The following is a 19661-nucleotide window of genomic DNA, read 5'->3' as shown; positions in this document are numbered from 1 at the left end:
GAGTTTATAACTTAAGAGTTAAAAGGCAATGTTTAAATTTGTTATATTATAGATTTGTTAAACAACTTATAAATTATATGTAAATATGTTACATATTTTCTTTGTTTCATATAATAAATAAACTTTTAAAAATGTTCATTTGGAATTTGACGACTATAAACATTTAGTATAATAAACATTTTATTTTTATTTTTCATGGAAATGAAATATTTCATGAAATTTTAAAACCCTGTGTATAATATACTACATACAGTATCTACCATTCTACCCTCATCTTTGAAATAAGTTAAGTAATTATTATAAAATTAAAACGGTAATTTTTATAACCGTCAAAGCGTAATACCACTCTCCGCCCACCCAACTTCTTTCAAAAATTATCCATCTGTATTGTTCGTTGTAGTGCTCGCCGCGTAGGCATATATCGAATTGTACGAAACTCACCAGAAACGGGAACGACTCAAAAACCTACTAAATGACCAGTTTTAAAAAAATGTATTAAAAGTCTTAAAACGCAGCGCAGGCTGGATAACCACTATATACGGCAGGCTGTGTAAGCGTGGGCCACAACAGTGGATGGTTTCAGGCCGTTTCTTCCATCAAAACAACGGATACCTATTATACTTTTTTTTATTCTCTTACATCGGTGTAAAATAAATTGTTCTACCTATGAATTATTATATGATTCGAACAACGCTCGTGGTAGACATCTGAACCATATTATATCGAATTCGATAGCGAAATAATTTCAGGACGTCGTCGTGAAATTTAATCTCTATAGAAAACGTGGGTTTGAATCTCTATGCGCTATATATCTATATATTTTAATGAATAAAGTATACGGATCGTTTAACTCGAATCATAATAATACCTGTGCACATTTAGGTACGACGAGCACTAGCTGCAGCTGCAGTGCTACGATTATTTCGGTACACTCGAGACTATTCAGTTTTTTAAGTATCGATTTCATTTTCAACAAAATATTCGATCGACAAAGACGACATCAAGTCGTACGAATTTTTCGTAATGATAATACTATATTACTACAACTATAATAATAATAATTAATAACGTTCTGTTTTATCGTTGTACAGCCGACTGCAGTTGACGTTTATAATAATGTGAGTTTTTATTTGACGAACGACAAAAAAAAAACAGTGCGCCACACTATTTTATTACTATTAAATAGAATAGTATTATTCCATCGTAAAACTCGAGTCTAAAATATTAAAACAACTTCGCCTACGGTTAACACAATGTTTGAATATTGAACGACTTATTTTTCTAATCTTCTTATTATATAGGTACATAAGTCGGACACATTTTACCACCTAGTCAAACTTATTATTATTGCAGTTCAGTACAATATTATCATAGGTATACTATATTATGAGAAATGTTTTTTCCGTTAATACGTTAATTTATTTTCAGACATAAAAAAATGTGATGCATGAACGTTTATTACTGCATACGAGTATACCTATCATAATAATATGTATACATAATAATATAATATTATAGTTATCTGTATTATATTTAAAGATAAAAATATGCGAAATTCGGTACTGATAAACGTACAATCTTTATATTTTTATCTACGGTCGATATACCTACCTATATAACATAACATTAATATATTATATTATTCGATATGTTGTGGTACAAATACTTTACCAACAATATTATGTTGTTTTCTTAAATTTAAATTATTGAAAAAAAATTAAGCAGCGTTGAATCAACCCATTTAGTGTTTATTTTATAATATTATTATTGTGTTTCACGCATTGTTTTAACTTTGTAAGTGAGTATAAAAAACGATTAATTATAGACTAGGCATATTATGTTACAATATGACATGTTTACATTTTGATCAGATACATTGTAACAAATAGTATTCTGTTTTCGTTTTATGTCCAATCAGTTTAAATGATAATTATTACTATGAATAATATTGATAAAGGCACAAGACATATATCTTGTATAATAAACTCAAAAAGTATCAACAGTCGACTTTACTGAGTATTTAATATTTATTACCATTATAGTTATTTTATAAACAACTGTTCAAAATGACGTATGGATTGCATAATAATAATTATTACAATTGTATGAGATACCTAAATTATATTATAATATTATTTACTTCTATCGCAGAACTTTTGTTATCGAGACATTAATGGGTATAAATTTATTGAATATAAACAACATTTTCAAAACATAATATACTGCCATATTAAATTGATTATAATATTATAACAATAAACACTGTAAAAAAGTCAAAACGGTTATAACATTATTACTAATAAATAATAATTTTATTGTTCTATTAAAGGACCATCCAACTCAAAAAATCAATAATTTTTTTTTACCCTAATTAATAGAATAGAGTTTAACTAGGATAACGATACCACTAAAATACGTTTGTGACTATTCGTTCGCTAATCACGATGATTTTTGACATTTCGTGTGACGTCACGGATTCTTGCGCCGCGGCGGCGGCCATAAATTATACACGGCAATATTTATCCGTTTTTGGTTTAACGTAAAATGCTGTTAATTAACTAATTTTTTTTCGAATGAACTAATTAAATGTATTTTAGATTACCTCATAGACTTTCCATTTGTATAATTATATCACATTTTGGTTTACTAATACTTATTACACACCAAGATGTATTTTTAAAATCTAATCAAAACATTCTTTATAAATTTAAAATTATAACAAATAAAATGTTTCTAATTGGGTAATTTACTTCCACTTTTGAATCCAACATAAACCCCATTCATGTCTGGATATCTGTCTCTAATAGTTTTTACAACACAGGCTGGAATAACAACTCGTACACCTGATAACAGTAAGTCTTATAAATAAATACTTTTGGTACCTATATAAAATAAATGTATGATACCTAATATTACCTTTTCCCAATGAAGTCCACGAATTAATCCAATGAATATATTGTGTGTAACAAATGAACCTCCATGAACTATTTGATAAAACTGACATACTAAGTAATTTTTTTTTAGATTTATCATATTTTGTTTTTAGAATAATTTGACGACGCGTAATGTTTAGTATGTCTTCGTCTAAAATAATTTTTTTAAACAAATCACTCTCTGTTATACACTTATTTCCCGATCGTAAAGGTGTAACTTTTTCAAATTCAACACAACAAACACACTCAACATCGTTATTTAAAATGCAACATTTTTCGCACATACACCAATTATTTATGTTAGTCACTTTTGATCGTCCATTAACATCAATTTCCAAAAATGAATTATTCAAATATTGTGGTTGGATATCTGTTTCCAGATCATCCACTGTTGGTTCAAAATTATATGGTTAAAGGGCCATTAAAAAATATATTATATTAGATCGTGTAACTAAATTGTGCACTACAATCAATAATAAAAAGGACCACATTAACATTTCATACTGACACTGTGACACTTAACTTACTACTAACACGAAATAAAGGATATTAATATATTGTTATGAAAAATAAACATCGATAAAATCGTATAAAATTCAAAATAAACTTATAAACTGTTATGACCGTGGTGTATTATAATACTATAATTGTTATTATTTTATTAATATTAGACCGAAATGTGATATAATTATACGAATAGAAAGATTATGAGGTACTCTCAAACACATTTGGTTAGGTTATTCGAAAAACAATAAGTTCATTACCAGTTACTTGACGTTAAGCCAAAAAATGGATAAATATTGCTGTGCGTTATGTATGGCCGCCGCTGCGGCGAATGAATCCGTGACGTCACGCGCAAGCCCGTAACTAGCGAAAGGATAGTCACAAACGAATTTTAGGGGTATCATTTTTTTCGTCATAGTATGTACTATAATTTAAGCTTAAGACAATTTTTGAGTTGGATGGTCCTTTAAGTATAGGATTTCATTTAATTTTCATGAGTAAATCACGACAAAACAAGTGTCCGACATAGTTCGAGCTTCAGAAAATTTTAAATAGATTAAACCTATCACATAAGTTTAATGTATGTACCTGCTTATTATTGAACAACAATAATTAAAAAGTGTGTGACGCGCTGCTGTTTAGTAGGTTACAAGTAGGTTACTGTAATTGATGATATTAAATTTTGAATTGAATTATATAATATCATTGTATACGAAAAACGATTCTGAGTGGAGACTGTTTGTCAGCCTAGGATATTTTATATTGTTATTATTAATACGGTAACTTGTAAGTTGAATTTATTTTATTAAACATTTTATACATTTTAACTAAAAAAAATTAGTACATTTTTAATTTTTGATAAATAATGTCATCGTTTAAACTTTAAATGCTTATAAAAAAAAACATCTTGCCTATGTACCAACATTTCATTTAACTTTCCGATAGACATTTTTATTTTATAAAAGTAGACAAACTTATGTGTAATCTCGTATTAAATTACATTTTTAAATCTTAGATATAAAAATAAAAATTGTTATGAATTTCTAACTCAAAATAATTTGCACATTTTCGTGATTTTTTTGATTTTTTTCAAAATTCTAACTACAGACGCTCATCTAAAAAGATTGTGGATTGACTTTTTTTTAATTTCCACTAACAACAACTTACTATTTTATTTCATTTTCAAGTTTTAACCTCTCAAATTCATCAACTAGATTCATTTTCCACTCGGAAAAGATTCTGAACGATTATTTCGACTACTTCTCGTATACACAGACACAAAAAAACATTTCTCATTGTAAAATCAATCGCTTCGCTCAGAATCTAAAATATATAATGCAATTATCTAATTTTAAATAAATTCGTTATTTGGTCATTAATAATGTTTAGTATATAAATTACTAATAATGTAAATAGTGACTCATTATTTACATTCACAAAATAATAAATTGATACATAAAAATTATTAAAATAATATGTTATTGTCTAATTATCTTAGTTCGACCAGAATTAAATTCGTTGATTGGTCATTCACAAAAGAAAATAGTAGAATAATTTTTCAATTTTTAATTATTTAAAATATAATTGTTTCAATTACGTATACATTTTTTCAAATCTGAATACCTGAAACATTATACTCATCCTATTATGCTATTGGTGTATCATCCACCCACGTAACGGTACTAAAACTAATCCTCACTACAAAAGCGAAATTATTATAGTAATGTAAACTATTTAAATGGCAATGATTTGCTTAATATCCATTTTTTTTTATATTTTTAAAATATCGTTTTGACGAATGAATAACATGTGAACCACTCTGTTTTCGTTTATTAATAACTATTATTAGGTAAATATATAAAACGTATACATTTATGTATATACTTAATTAACCATAGAAAAATGTATTTTGTACAATATTATAATATGTTATGACATGACGATGTTTTAATATAATAATTTTTAGGCAAAAAACTATAACTTGTCATTATACCGTTATTAATAATATTATGTTATAACTTGCAACAGTATTTTCAAGACTTAGGTATACGTACTATACTTTTATATATTTTTAAAATATGGTAAGAACTAAATACACAGGTAAGGGGAATTACTATAAGCAAGCTCGTCCCCATTCTTTCTTGTATAATACAATTTTTCAAATATTGACTTATTACCTTATTACCTTTTTACTTATTTACTTATATTTTCAATTGTTTAGTTTTTTATATATAAATAAACCTATACATTTTATTAACTCATAAAGTGAGTGAATCATCCGTACAGATTTTTATTTAAATACGAAAACCTTTTCAAAAAAATTGACTGCATTACAATTTGTAAGAAAAAAGTGTGATTCTTTATTGAACATTAAAAGTTGGTATCACTACAGGACACTCCTTAATACTGCAGGTATAAGAATCTAAATAAATTAAAACCTGGTTCTTTAGTAAACCTATACACATTAGAATTCCAAAAAATCTGTGTTTGAATAAATTCAAATTCTTAAAAGAAAAAATGGTGCTGACTGCATGCTTGGTGATATCACCCTGTATTCTATACCTATATTATTAATATTATAACAAATATTATATTTATTTTATAGGGAGACATTCAATATTATAATATTAAAACTCAGCCATTTTATTTATTTTCTCTTTATCCAAGGCACAGCGCATTGGGAATAATATTATGTGTATATACGTATGTGCACATTTTTAATACTTGGACATTGTCCAAGCAGGATAAAGAGTAAAAAATAAATATGATTTTATTGCACATTACGTGGTCAATAACCAGACTTCATTATGTGAATTGTGTTGTAGGACTTTTACTTGACATGCTTTCCTACGCGGGCGGGCGTGGGTATTAAAATACTATATAATAATATTATTATGTTATATTATTATTATACGATATTTCGTCTAAATTTAAACGCTATAGTTTCAAAGTTAAGTCGACGTACCTGTATTATATTATATTACATTGTGTCCTTCCAATCGGTATTATCACAAGAATGTCGAGTGAACGCATTCATGTGTAGCGTATACGTTGTCTACCATCATCGGGTTATGTATATTATTATATAGATAATATACCATATACCTACACAATGTACCTACAATGTGCGTATACTTTGCAACCACCGCCGACCAAACATAATATTATACTATATCAGGCTGTCTGTACTCTGTTAAGAGCTGTATCAGCAGATGTACATAGATTATCATTTTTAAGATAACGTTTTTTTTTTTTTTTTTTTACTATTTAGAGTGAATTGTTTTTAAACTTAAAACAAATTCTGAATTCAACGGTATTTTTTTCTTGACGTTTTCTGGTCAATATTTGATTAATAAATTATTTTATTTTATAAATATACAATACTTTTAATACAACTATAAAAACGATTCCCATAAAATCCAGAGAGGAGTGGAGCCTTTAGTGTGCCGTACGTTGCACACAATTTTTGTACCCGAGACATGGATACATCGTGTAACAGTGTAATTATATAATATGAATATTTAATATTAATAATAATATAATGTCATAATCGTAAACATACATTTTCAACTATAAAATATTATTTTGGTTATTTTAATAGTATGTACAGACCCGCAACCCACATGCGTTCAATCTTGACGTCAATTATATAATCGGAATGTGGTCAACGGGACTTTAGACTGCAGCTGATAACATAAAAGTTTTCAGTATGGTTTTAAAAATATATATGAAAGTTTGGCATTCACAGAAGATTTTATGTCTCGGTTGTTTTTAAGGATTAATGGGTTGAGTTTAAAGTAACTTGAACTACAAAATGTTTAAAAGTTATAAATTATAAATTATAATATAAATTCTATTATTTCACATGATTTCAATGACTAACACCCATGTGTAAATTTAGTGGTTTGATTCATTTTATTTTGTTTATGACCTAATTCTTTTTATGGATTGATTTATACACCATGTGAATAACTTATTACACTATTGCTTTGATTTAAATTTAATTAATCTAATATATAAAATTGTACAATTTATTATACCTACTTAAATCAACTTAACCCAAAATTAGCGTATGCCATATAAAATTGCTGATGACATTGGCACAAGTGTTTTTTAATCATGTATACCTTATTTTATTAAAAAGAGTTAACTATATTGTTGAATATAACACCACGAATTAAATGCGTTGCATCCAACAAAATTAAAATGTTTAATTTAATTTATGCTTACCAAAAATGCCGAATGTATTATAATCTGATCTTAAAATATCAAAATCAGACTTAAACCCCTTCTGAACGCTCGCAGCTCAAATGTGATAGTGGCTAACCTTACCCAGCGGGGGAATTGGTTGAATATATTTGATATTCTGTGTTTATAAACAACATATCTACTACCTATAATTATAGTTTAGATTAGAATTTAGATAATAAATATTTTACTAACATACAGATAAAGCGATTTTGCACTATCATTACAAATAATAATATCGATGTAAATGTATAGGTTCAGCGTTGGTTGTTACTTGTTATCAAGATTTACTGTTAGACTAGAAGGACTATAAGGAGACTAGAATAAAGAGACAACTTTGCTTGTAAGACATCCAGAAAATAGCCACTCGCTGGTTAAATGATTGCGCTATGACCTCATCAGTTGCTACTTAAACCGTGTAAATTTAGAATTATTTATGGTTTTTACTTTTTAGGTTTTTTGTAAAGTATAATAATATGCTTTTATTATGAACTATTATAAATTTGATGGCTTGTAAAAACAACGAAATATGCGTACATACCAGGTATTATAGTACATCTACTTCACGAACATAATATTATGTTTATTATTAGGTATTGTGTAAATATGTAATATTAAATTGACCCGTTATCACTTTTTCAATACTATGTCTAGAGAGTTCTACTATTTTAAAAATGGAATTAGTTATAAAACTATGTCGTAGTTGAAAACAGTTTTTGCAAACTATTCTGATTCTAATCCCAATAAATAAATAATTTTTACTTAAATACTTTAATGAATGATTCAGAGGTCACTAGCTGTGATAGAAAGGGAATAGGTCATAGGTAGCTGGCAAAAGTATAAAAAAATAATTAAATTGAGTAAAATATATATGAAGAAAATAGCAAGAACAGCTGCGCCCACAATCAAAATATGCATTTTAAAAAGCAAACAATTTAATTCACAACAATAATTATTTATTATTTTGTAATGAAAGCTGAAGATTGTTATCTTTTCTTTTTTTTTTTTTAAATTGTTCTTTAGCTTCGGCAACAGGGGCCATTAGCCTTATAAATTATATTATTTTACTAGCTTTTGGTAACACTTTGATTACAATAATATAGGGAGGGGGCTTTATGACATAACTATTTGTTTGTGTTTCTCTTAAATGTATTTCTCCATTTTGATGCTCCTAAGGAATGACATGACATTTTCTGGCTGACAGATGGGTCCGATTATTTCATATATGTTCGTTGGTATATTATATTATGTTTTTCTTCATTTGATCTACATTCTGTCATCAGATGTTTTATTGAGAGGGTAACTCCACATGAGGTGCATTCCGTTGGTGGTTGGTTTTTTATGAGGTGTCCATGTGTGAGGTGGGTGTGGCCGATTCTCAGTCAGTTTATTATTATTTCTATTTTTCTTGAGGTTTTAGATTGTAACCTATTGTGTTATCTAGACCCAATAAGTTAAAACCATTAATTTAATCAATTTATCAATGAATGATGTCACTAATTGATCGCTGGAAAAAGTATAAATAATCTATAAATGCATACAAAATTAAAGAACTTAAATATTATACGAATAAAAGAAATGGTAAGAGGTCCGGGAGTCGCAGGTATGTGCACTTAAAAAACAAATGGAGTTGAATGAATTATAACCGTAAGTTCTAATCAAAACGGAAACTGCAATAATGGCGATTTTTAACCCCTTAAACTAATGCCTTAAACTCCATCAAATGACTACAACGTTTAAAAAAATGATTGATATTCAGATGTTTCATTGGGTTCGCTTAAAAAAGTATAAAATATTTTTTAAAAAAAATCGGCCTGGGGAACACGGGCACCCGTAGACAAATTAATTTTAAAATGTAAAAACAAATTAATTTAATTATATGCATTTGTGTTGCTGGAGCAGTATATATTGCGAATATGGATAAAATAAAAAATGAGGTGGAATACAGCGTTTCCAACGCGTAAATAGGAAGTAGAGGATATGATGGTTGTATAAAGCAGCACTTGACTGATCGAAAAATTTACCTACAGACTGTTCTTCTTGTCATTTATACTGGCTACTTTATACTATATACGTATAATTATATGCCCATTAGGATTAGGTATTAATTAATGCAATATAATATAGATGGCTAAATAATAAATATTGTGGTGTTTATATTATATTTTATTGTTATAAACTATATTCTATTTATTTGTTTAATATTGTTGTATATTATTATTCGTTCAGATTGTATTACGGTTCATTAATAAAAATAACGCATCTCTCGAGCCATATTATTATAGGTTATACCAATCATATTATTTTCATTGCGCGTTATAATAATTTACTAATATTATATAACACGTCATACGACATACCCATACATACATACTATAGCGTCCGTTTTGTCAGTTTTCGCTTTGGTGGCTCTCCGACCAACGATTTAACGCTCGTTAAACGCTTTGAATAATAATAATAATAATAATAGTAATAATAATAATAATGATTATAATAACGTGCCGTTCGTATGTTTTTTATTCTCGTCTCTGACAATCATCTCACTCACTCACTCACTCACTCTGTATGTCTGTCTGTCTCTCTTCTCTCTCCTTCTCGTCTCGGGCATCGTCTGCACACACACTGACACGGGTAGGTGTTATATTATTATATTTGTCATTAATGTCGGCGGAGGCGCCTGCCAGGAAAAAAAATGTTCAACGATGGGAGCCCCGCGCCGGTGGGGGCGGAGCCGAATCGGCGCGGGGGCGGACACGGGCCGGCCGACCGGTGCCGACCGCGGACGAGCCGGCGGCCGAGCGCCTGGCGCCAGAGTACTACGGCACACCGGCCCCGGGCGCACACACTGTTTACGGACGACGTACGCGCGCGCCACACGGTCGATCGGAAACGTTTTTCGTACGAGTCGGATTACGAGCTTTTTTTTTATTATTATTATTAAACCCAAAATATTATAACATTAAATAATATTGCCGTCGAGTCGGTTTTTTTTTTAATCATCTATCCGTCCCTTCTCTACCACCGTCGCCAATCGCGCCAATCCGTTTCAAAATTAACTGCTGCGCGGTCGACGAAAACTTCGGTCTGTGTTTCGAGTTTTTTTTTTTTATCTTCGTCGTTATTATTATTATTGTTATTTTCACTAATCGTCGTGTTCTCCTTGAAAAAAACCGCGAAAAAAACGCACGACCACTGAAGTTGTGCAGACGGACGGATATTCGGACGATTTCCCGCCGAGTTCGTTTCCCAAATCTCAACTCTCGCATAATTTTGGATCAACGGACCATGTGCCCAGAGAAAAATTGTCACAACGACCGACGTTAAAGGTACGATTATTGTAAATTGTTTTTTTTTATTATTATTATTCAAATGTCAATATGACAAATTATAGTTTTATTTGTTAAAATATTACCTGTATACAATATAATATAATATATGAAAATAATATTATCGACAGTCGATACGATTCATCTGATCAATATTGATACAGTTGGTTAACAGAAATCCGATACGATTATACGAGGTCAATATTTTATTTTTATAAATACCATTTATTGCCTCGATGTACCATGTTACATAAATATGTATGGTATAGTATTATTTTATAACTAAAGCGTTAAGGACGGGTGTACAAATTTACGAAGTCCAGCAGCTGTATAATATTGTATGTGTGCTGTGTTTAATGGAATAAAAATATGTTTAGACGCCAACGGTATATTATACAAAAGAATTTGCCCGGTGACCGTTTACCTTGAACGTACCTATAATGTAAGTACTCACGTTGGATCTGTTTGATAACTGTAAAAAAAATATATATTCTCACCTACGCTCGTACACCCAAGTATTCGTTAAGGTATGATAGATACATATTTTTAAATCAATATTTTTTACTGTGATATTGTATAGCGTAAACAAACTCGTGTAATATTGTATTCGTTTTAAATGGACGCGCGTTGTGTACAAACTTAAACGTATATTTTTAAAAACTGTTTTTAAATATTATGTAAGCACCTACCTACGTCATAAATTTAACTGGTATATTATTATGTAGTTACGAGTAGTTTTTATATCCAATATTTAGGACCCACGTGCTTGTGTATTAAAACAAAAAATGAATTATCTTATTTATCTAAAATATTAAAAATATCTGATACATAGTAAATAGTATATAGTTTGTATATATTATATATATAACTATATATGTGAGCATATTATGGTATGAATTTCAATGAGCAGTATAAAAACAGTGAAAATGTTACTTATCATAAAAAAAAAATAGTTTAAATAAATGCTTATAGTTAGATTTAACGGTTTTGTTTTGTGAGATTGCCGCCACCGCCAGGTCCCATTGATAACGCTTAGTTAAGTATACCGTTCATAAAATATCATAAAAGACGTATTATCAGGTCCGTTAACTTGGATGTCGGGGGGATCGTTGAAAATCACATTTCGCCTATATATATATATATATATATATATAATATACCTATATAATATGCCTAGACGCGAAGTGCTCAATACAGTACACACAGAATATATATATATATATTGATAATGTTGCCTCGACTCGAAGACAATTTTAACGACAAACAAACTACAACAATGGCACGTATCGGTGCAGAGTACACGCATTCCGTACATATATGGTTTTCGACGCGTCGTCGATTCAAACACACGCGTGCACATATATTGCAAATTGTTTACAAAGCAGTGTTACTGCAGATTATTATAATAGCCGCCGGGACACTGCAGCAGAGCAATATTGCAGTCGATAACAACAACGGCGACGGGCGAAGAAAAAAAAAATGTGATATTTCGACACGAATAGCGACGCGCGTACCTATACACCAAATGCCGTACTTATAACATTATTGTAAACGTGCAACGTCACAATAGTAATATATTTTATTTTAATAATGTAACATAATATTATGGAACTCGAATCGGTTCGAAAGTTTCGTCTCCCCCACCCCCCCCCCCCCCCCAGCAAGTTCGGATGACGCCCGTCGCCTTGCCCTGTATCGTTCGTCACGATAAAATAATATATATATTATAATATCGCTTCCACCGTTATGTATACCTGCAGTACACTATCCGACGATAATAGTCTGCAGACGTTATACATAGGTATAAAATTCCAAGTATGCACTATTACGTGACCGAGTTTAATGGGGACCAATTTGTCGGTCGGCAACCAGGTAATTTCGAGTAATCCGACGCCTTGGCGGTACGGTCACGTTTTAATGCTCCTTTTATTGTTATAATATTGTATACATGTATATGTATATATATGTATATATGCATGTGTGTGTGTATGTGTGTGTGTGTGTGTGTGTGTAATATATGTATAGGTACGTGCGTGCGTCTTGTGCAGTGTAATTTTTTTATTTCGCCTCAGCTGTATAATAATAATATATGTCTTTTACACAAAAAAAAAAAATCCAACTTGGACGAATTTGGGCAGTGATGCCCTTTGTGCTGCACGTTAACCGCTGCGTATATAATATTTTGTATAATATATAAGAAGGGGTGACCAGGTAAACTGTCAACCGAAGTTATCCTTCTTTTTTATAATAGATTTTTTTTATTATTAATATTATTATTATTATTACCATTATTGTAGTGATGTGGTATTTGCGTCACCCAAGGGATGTATGTGCAGCAGGTTCACTTGGACCGTGTGATTAGCGTGGGAATAACAGGAGCATGAATAGTCACAATAATAATAATAGGCGCCTATATAATATATTATTATATGTGTATTATACGAGGTACATCGACGTTGATGAAGCAGGGGATCGTTTATAATATTCGAGGGTATGATAAATCCACACATAAAAAATAATTCCAAAGACATAAATATCCCTTTTAAATAGATTAATGTAATTTATTCATTAATCTTACAAACGTATCACCAACATGGTTTCTATAGTGTAATGATGGTAAATTATTATTGTCATTTTAAATTCGTTTTTTATTTCTATATAATTTATTAGGCTTCTAGCTTTTCACCTAAGAATAATGTATCTGTATACAATACCAAATTAAAGGCTGTATTCTAAAATTTAAATTTTATTAAAAATAATAAAAACTATAAAAGAATTTAGTAATTATATGAATAATACATTATCTGATTATTTAATGAATTACCAGCTATTATATAACTCAGAACATTGGTACATTGGGACTTTGAAAGAAATGTAACTATAGTCGTAATTTTATTGTTTTAAATATTATATTATTGTACCTATATTTTTCCAAACGTTTAAGATATTACTTTTTAACCAGCTGACAAATTTATTTTTATTCTATTCCATCTTCAATCACCTATGTTATTATATTTATAATATTTAATTATTGAAAATATAATTAGTGGTTTTATCGAGTCATCGTCTTAATATATTATATAATTTATATTTATATGGTCAGTTTTAAATGTGTTATTGGTATAACCTAGATAGCATTTTTTTTCGAGAATATTTTATACAACTTATTCAATTGTACCTCTACTATAGGACATATGTACTATAGTTTTATACGAGTATATTATATTGTAATTAAAATAAAGTTTGCGTTATAAATATTATCAAGAATTTCCAAGTGAGTACCTATAGTTTTAGACATAAAATAAATTCAGTTATTTCAAAATTAATTACATCTCTTTATAGTTATAATATGTTTAGTAGAATAATATATTGTATATTGTACAGTCAATGAAAATATGACAGATAGGATTATAAAATGTACATAGGAAAGAATTATTATAAATCTCGAAACATGTCTAACAGTGAAAATGCAATTATGTTATATAATAAAACATAACGAAACGATAAACATGTTGTTATAAAGAATCACCCTGTATACAATATTTTCTAATTTACCCATACCGTTTTACAGACGAGCGTACAAGCCAATTTCAAATGAGCGCGCCGTAACTCATAAATCACCCACGGCAGACGTAATTTAAAAATTATTATTATATTGTGCCTCGTCCCGACGCCCATCGTGGAGCAAATCGGATGATGATTATGATGATGATGATGATGATGATAATGATAATAATAAGAATAATAATAATACTTCATTGGCCTCGAGGAATGATCGATTTGCATTCAATTACTTATATATTATATTATATATATATATCGAAAACGAATTTTCATTTTCAACAACGAATTTCTAGAAATATACCCTGACAGTGTTCCAATTTTCGGTTTATTATTTTATTTTATTTTTTCAAAACTCGTCACTCGGCCAGCAGGCGGGTTAATAATAGAGATTGGCCAATTGTTTCTGGCACCACTTAATAACCATATGTGTGCACCCCATCCGGCGGCCTGATTGATATTGACGTGTGAATCCTAATTGACAAACCGTCAGATTTCTAACAGTTATATTAACAATAATATCCGGTGTGCCGGAGGTCCTAATGATAAAATAATATTACGCAGGAAAACTTATTTTAGAATTCACTTTTTGTATTCGAAAATAACGCTGACTGTTATATTTTCACCGTTTAAAAAGTTGAGAAAAAAACTAACACCTAATACTATACACACCTACCTACGTATTATGATTATTATCGTTCCTCAAATTCATATTTATATTTTTTACTCTCCATTGTGTAAATACATAGCAAGACAATTTCAATTGTTCATTTCTTGCTGTAATTTTCAAAAAAATTACAATTACGTTTTGCATAATATTATATAATTCACTGGAACAATACTCTCATATTATTATTTTTTGGTATAGTCAGCAATATGTTTTATTTGCGTAGGTAAAACATAACTTTTTTATTTTACTTCTTATATTTATAATGCATTTTCAAACATAAACATAAATACACTATTTATTACACATTATGTAGGTTTAGGTATGTACGTTGTAAGTTAAAAAGAGATTCAAAAATATTGTCGTCTATAATAATAAAAAAAAAAAAATTGCTCAGTCGTATAATATTTTGAGCGACATTTATTTCAAAGTTTTTAGGTTAGTACCTACGTATTCATAAGGATGCATTAAAATCGGGAAAACAATTTATCGGGACGGTAATCCGTATTCGTTTTCAATGGTGCAACTATTGATAGACGAAACACATCGCAGATTCGTATGAAAATGTAATCAAAACATTTTACGTTTTATACGTAATAATAATATTATACATACTGCAACGTAAATAATACCTATAAATGAACCTATTAATAATTATAAAATTCTGATCAGTATGGTCTCGTGTTATATATAATCCGTTACCCAACTTACTGCTGCAGTATACCTAGGTACTGTGTATTCGAATTACATTTTTTTGATCTTATTCCAAAATTTTTAAACATATACATATTATTACGGACTTACGGTATATTAAATGTAAATAAAAGCCGTAGGTATCTCGTATTGTTATAATACATAATGCGTATAATATGCGTATATACATGTGGCTCAATTTACAGGTGTGAAAGTGATTCGAATATAAACACTCGAAAGTCGAAACCCGCAAACTGCCGTTTAAAAAATGTAAAAAAAAAACCATTACCGTTCATATATTGTAATATATAGACTGTATAGGTACCTACCTATATGTATTATAATTTATAATATTATGATTATGCGTAGTCGTAGTCTGTCCAAATCACCGTCTGAGATCGGTAGTTTGGCACAGACGAAAAACGCGCGCGCACGGGAACGTCGGTTTCCTCCTCGGCCGTCGTAAAACACCGCGGGTAAACGTATACGCATATTTATATATTATTGTCATGTATAATACGGGTATTTTAATACGTAATAATAATAATAATAATAATAATATAATGATATACATATACAAACGTATATAATGAGGTCGTTATTATACGACGACCGCGCGACGCGTCGACCGGACGAGTTTTTCCAGCGGCAATAAAATTCGAATTAAACGCGACGCGTCGCAAGATAGGGTTAGAAAAGGATTAAAAAATAAATAAATAAAAAATATCACATATTTTTTAAGGAGTCTTTCTCTCTGCGTGTTCCATTCATGACTTCCCACGGAGCCTCGGGGTCGTTTCCATTCATGCCCGGTGAACGCACACACATAATATTATTATTATACACTTATAGGTGTATACGAGAACGCGTGGGCGCCCGCGTTACCTACGTCGCCGCCGCAGCAGCATACCGTTCCTAAAATTAATAATAATAATGAAACGGAAAAATCTCATAAATTCGTGTCTCGGAAAGGCGTTTTGAACAAATCGTCTGTGTATATTATTATTATTATTATTATTATACGACGAACGTTCGTGGCGTGGTTTTTTTTTATTTAATTTTTTTTTCGCGCGCGATCCGATTCCGGCAGAGGCGAGACGAAACACACGACACCCAACACTCTCTTTCTGCGCGCATACACATGATAATCGCTCGAGACATACGCGACAGTACGTTCACCCATATTATATAGGTAGGTAGGTACCGCGATAACGGTATAATATATACCTACTGCGCCGCCGCCGCCGCCGCCGCCGCCGCCGCTGCGAAGACGACGACTGTTATTGCTGCTGTGACGTTTACGTTGTTATTATTATTATTATTATCACGCATGTCGAGACGAAAAGATATCGGCAGAAAAAAAAAAATAAAAATATTAAACCGTCGCCGTAAAGATAGCATTACTTATTTTGATAAAGAAAAAAAAATTACAATAATAATCGAAACGCCGGTATGGTACTGCAGGCGGTTATTCAAAATGATTCATCCGATTTCAAATGCTTTTTTATTTTTGTTATTAAGTTTAGAGTGATAGAATAGCTATATTATTATAATATTATGATACGTTAAATAAAATAATAATGCAGTAAATTCTCCTTATAAGGGACCCCCTAAAGAAGGAAGTTTCCTTACGACGGGAAATCACAACATTCCCATATATTTTAGTATATAAAAGAAAAATCAGTTGCTACCGAGCGATTTCGTTATAAAAAGGTTTTACTGTGTTTCAAATTTATTTGATCGTACCCATAACATATATATGCTGTGTGACTTCCACCGGCCACACGAATACAACTTCAAGTCGGAACTCAAATTCCATTAATTTATGCTCATCCATATGTATGTTGAAATAATTGACTATAAGTACGGTAATTCTATAATAGCCCCTCGCTGTGCAAGTCAATGATGGTGCGGTACATACGCAGTATCCTTAACATATTATTATGTCCCCAAAAGAAGTAGTCACATTATGGTTGTAAGCTCAAGACGTGACCTATAGGAAGCCTGCAGATGCAATGTTTAGGACGGTTAACTATTTTGAATAACCCTGTATTGTATATTTATGTGGTGTGCTGCAAACGCGCGACAGTGGCAGATTTAATGAACACGTGTAATAAATTGCTCAATTTGCGTTATACCATAATACTATTATATTATAATAATATGCATAATAACCCATTAATGCGATATGCGTCGCGATTTTATATATTATATTGGCGACGCGTGTATAATATAATACGTGTGCGTGGAAAAAAATTAGTAAGCAACTGACTTAGACGGAAGTGTTAATATAATAATAATAATAATAATACGCGCAAAAACATATTATTATATTATATTAATATATACTCGGTAAATAAAATAAAACTATTAGAACAGCAGATTCCGTTTTGTGCGTGTGCCGCGGTGGCGACGGTGTGTCGGTGGTACACGTGCGCGCGTGTAGATTTTTTATGATAATAATAATAATATCATAAATATGATTTACGACCGTTTGCGAAATCTGTATCGCGGTTACAGCAGGTATAACGATATGGTACATAATTTATAATATATAACACAGGCGCGGGATTCGCGATTTCTAACGTTTCCTGAAAAATTCACTGTCGAAACGCGGTAATATAATATTGTAATTATATACAATACTATATTATTATACAGCTGAAAACGGCCAAATGTGTTATTCTATATTCTATATAAAATAATAATAATAATATGTTAAACGGTATGGGGTGCTCGTCGTGTATCCGGGCAATAGGCCAAACGTCTATGATGTCGGCGCCACTCGCGGAGACTTCAATAATAATTATATTATATTATACGTACGGAATTCGCTTGATTATTCGATATTTATAACCACACTTGTGAAACCGCACCGAAAACAACGATTTATTTTGGCATGCGCTTTTAAATTCGCGGTCGATTAGTTTTGCTTTAATAAATATTAATTTTTGACTTTCTACATACTCGCGCTTATTCGGAACGACGAGAATAAACAAACGAGAGGACACAAAAACGAACGAGTCGTATTATAATAATCATAATAATAATAATAACATCATATTATATTGTGTTTACAAAATATCATCTACTGAATATTATTCTATTAAGGGGATTTCAAACGTTCAATTATTTCAACCAAAATGTACCTACCAATCTTTTGTCAATCATACAGATGTGATTCGATTATACTTCTTAAAACTGATTTTATTTTTTTATCATGTCTACTCTACATCTCTAATTAAGATCTCTCGGACCACCTTTTTTAAATTTCATTCCCTAACTCCAATAAAATTGGTTTGAATATTTAAAACATTTTAAACGTAGATTATTTGAAATTGAAAATCTAAAATGTTTCCAGTCGATCACAAGTATAGATATAATATTAATGAATTCAAATCCATTTTAATATGTATAATCGTATAATTTGTTTAATCGGTATGATCGACTGCAAAATATCGGTACATTCCATTTGGTTGCATTTCCGTAACGTTTTACATCAGAAAAAACTGTTTAAATGCTGTTTTCTCAAAGTTGTTGTACATTTTCTAAGAAATAAATTGTTTTATGTGCATTATGTTCTCATATTATAAATTAGTTTGTGTTTATTTTTTTACTCGTCGTGGTAGACGCGAAGGTTGCAAGTACAATGTTTGGTAAAATGTTTTAATAATATATAGTTAAAAAATGTGCAATATCAATTATTAATTTTATGTACTATGATGGTTG

The 19661-nt window shown here is 30.2% G+C and overlaps 1 protein-coding gene across 1 annotated transcript in view; it reads left to right on the top strand.

The window, feature by feature from the left end:
• Positions 1-10518: 10518 nt before the first annotated feature.
• The window catches only part of LOC132945258 (noggin-like), a 38374-nt gene continuing 29231 nt past the window's right edge, over positions 10519-19661 (top strand). Inside the window, exon 1 of the mRNA XM_061014951.1 lies at positions 10519-11011. The gene's annotated coding sequence lies outside the window, so the exon portion shown is untranslated. The remainder of the gene's footprint in view (positions 11012-19661) is intronic.

The sequence above is a fragment of the Metopolophium dirhodum genome, chromosome 5 (assembly GCF_019925205.1).
Source record: "Metopolophium dirhodum isolate CAU chromosome 5, ASM1992520v1, whole genome shotgun sequence".
In the NCBI taxonomy this organism is placed as follows: domain Eukaryota; kingdom Metazoa; phylum Arthropoda; class Insecta; order Hemiptera; family Aphididae; genus Metopolophium; species Metopolophium dirhodum.
The sequence above is the reverse complement of the archived record's forward strand: the minus strand, read 5'-3'. Positions and strand labels throughout refer to the sequence as shown.